Raw genomic sequence first — 2901 nt, 5'->3', positions numbered from 1 at the left:
TCTGTCTGTCTGTCCATCCATCTGTCTCTCTATCTGTCTGTCTGTCCATCCATCTGTCTCTCTATCTGTCTGTCTGTCCATCCATCTGTCTCTCTATCTGTCTGTCTGTCCATCCATCTGTCTCTCTATCTGTCTGTCAGTCTGTCCATCTGTCTCTCTATCTATCTGTCTGTCCATCCATCTGTCTCTCTATCTATCTGTCTGTCTGTCCATCCATCTGTCCATCTATCTGTCTGTCTGTCCATCTATCTGTCTGTCCATCCATCTGTCTCTCTCTCTGTCTATCTGTCTGTCTGTCCATCCGTCTGTCTCTCTATCTGTCTGTCTGTCCATCCGTCTCTCTATCTATCTGTCTGCCTGTCCATCCATCTGTCTCTCTATCTGTCTGTCTGTCCATCCGTCTGTCTCTCTATCTGTCTGTCGTTCTCTTGAACTGTTAATAAACAATTCTGGTTTAATCAAATATTGCTTAATGTTTCTGCTGTTGCCACATCAAACCCCACATTTCTACATTTACTTTACAGTGAAACCGCTGCATTTTTCAGCGCAGCACATGTGCATTCATTTCATTTGGACTCTCATATATCAAAATAAATGAAGACAGAGACAGACGAGCAGCAGGTGAGACGAGGTGATCAGAATCACAGTCCACAAACACCTGCTGAAAAACACCACAGTACTAGCTTTTGGACATGTACTATGGTAAAATTTTAGGTTCCTTGGAACAGTGTTATTTTATTATCATTGAGATACTAAAATTGTTTTATTCATATTTTATATATATTTTTTAATTTTAGTAAAAGTTTTAGTAATTTTGTTGAGTGATTTTTATTAGTTTTAGTTTTTTTTAATGTCTATACATATATATATTTTTTTATTTCAGTTTTAGTTTTAATTTAATTTTAGTAGTTCAAGTTAAGTTAAATGAGAAATTGCCTTAATTTAAATTTTTTTCAAGAAATTATTTTTATTTATTTATTTTTATGGTTATAGCTTTAGTTAGTTTTACTAATAACCCTGCCTCTTTGGAATACCAAGTAATAAGTAAAATATCATGATGCATGAATATAATAATCAGCATTATAAAGTGTTCAGACACTAGGCCATGAGTTTGATTCTCAGGTTATGCATGAGCCAATGAAATGTTTGTCTTCAATTAAATTAAAGTTGCATTGCTTAGAAGCATCTGCCAAATGCATGCATGCAAATGTGAATTCTGTACCACGATATTACCATCTAATACCATGTACATACATCCTCTTCTTCCTGGCCATGTCTAAATTGCCTAAAATGTCCAGGTTTTGGCTCTGCTTTCTTGATGTAATGTCTAAAAAGTAGTTTGACCAATAGTGCGCAGGCGTGCGAGAAGGTCAATGCGGTGCAAATATGCTCACATGTAATGTATGAGGACTGTAGACGAGCAGGTACGGCCAGCCTGGTTCTGTAGAGGTCAGAGGTCGTTACTGTAGTGACTGTGATGTTCTGGATGTAGTTCAGCAGCAGTTCGGTGTTTTTGAAGGCTTTCAGGCAGCAGATGTTTCTTCAGTCGAGCAGAAACAAGTCTGAGTCTATATTTGGGTTTAGTGTCTAATACACAACCTCCACCCAATTCCAGAGCAATTACCCCCCGCCCGTCACGTTATATAACGGCAGCGAACCACAGCGTCTCACCATGAGCTAACGTGAGCGTTTGACCGCATCACTTCCTGTTGTGAGGCCAAGCTGAGCATGTGTGGACGGCTGCTGTTTACTCAGTCTCAGCTCCACATGTGCTCAGCATCTGTGGCTCCGGATCCGTGGGTTTGTTTTTCTCCTTCAGGCCCAAACAGCTAAATCCAGACGCCAATCCAAACGCCCGCGCGTCACCCTCAAAACCGCTGGAAACCAGGCCTGTCTGTCTGTGTCCGAGCGCTACTGTCTCTCTCTCTCTCTCACACACACACACACAGACACAGACACAGACACACACACACACACACACACACACACACACACACACACACACACACACACACACACACACACACGTGCCGGTGCGCTTCATTAACCCGCTCCAGCACACAGTAATACTGGAACATCTCTGTTAATGCTTTCCTCACAGAAACACACACGGATGACACACAGGATCAATCCCATGATGCTCTGCTGCCATCTAGAGTCCAGCGCTCACAGATGATTACACGTGATCTCACTCCATAAAATATCAGTGTATCATACTGGTGCTTTCACCAGAAAAACTCATAATAATAATAATAATAATAATAATGTGGGAAAATTACACATACACAAGATTAAATTGTCAGCAAAAACATTGCAAATAAAATAAAAATACTTGCCATATTCTGAATGAATATACAGTTTTGGATTAATGAATGGTTATGTAATGTTTATTTATATGTGTATATTTTTGCATAATGTTGTTGGATTCTTTGTTCTAATAAAAAAAAAAAAAACACTCAAATCCCATTAATAAATATTATATGATGCTGATTAAGTTCATGAGCATTAAAATATGAAAAATATTGTTTTATTGCTAACAGTTTACAATAAGGACTCATTAACATGAACTAACAATGAGCAAGCATTATTTACAATTTTTATTAATCTTTGTTAATGTTAGCTAATAAAAATACATGTATTAAGGTTAGTTTAGAGAGCATTAACTAAAGTTAACACATACAAATTTAGATTTTAATAATGTTTTAGTAAATGCTGAAATTAACATTGACTACGATTGTTAAATAATGGTAACTAATATTAAGAAATTAAACTTTACTGTAAAGTGTTACTATTTTATCATGTTTGATTATATTAAAAGAGCATTATATAAAGTAAAGAAGTTAATGGAAGTTACTAAGAGTTTAAGCTGATTTTGGAAGACATTTTTTCCTTTGTGGAGAA

The sequence above is a fragment of the Sinocyclocheilus anshuiensis genome, unplaced genomic scaffold (genome assembly GCF_001515605.1).
Source record: "Sinocyclocheilus anshuiensis isolate Anshui unplaced genomic scaffold, SAMN03320099.WGS_v1.1 scaffold2237, whole genome shotgun sequence".
Lineage (NCBI taxonomy): Eukaryota > Metazoa > Chordata > Actinopteri > Cypriniformes > Cyprinidae > Sinocyclocheilus > Sinocyclocheilus anshuiensis.
This window is presented reverse-complemented; position numbering follows the sequence as displayed.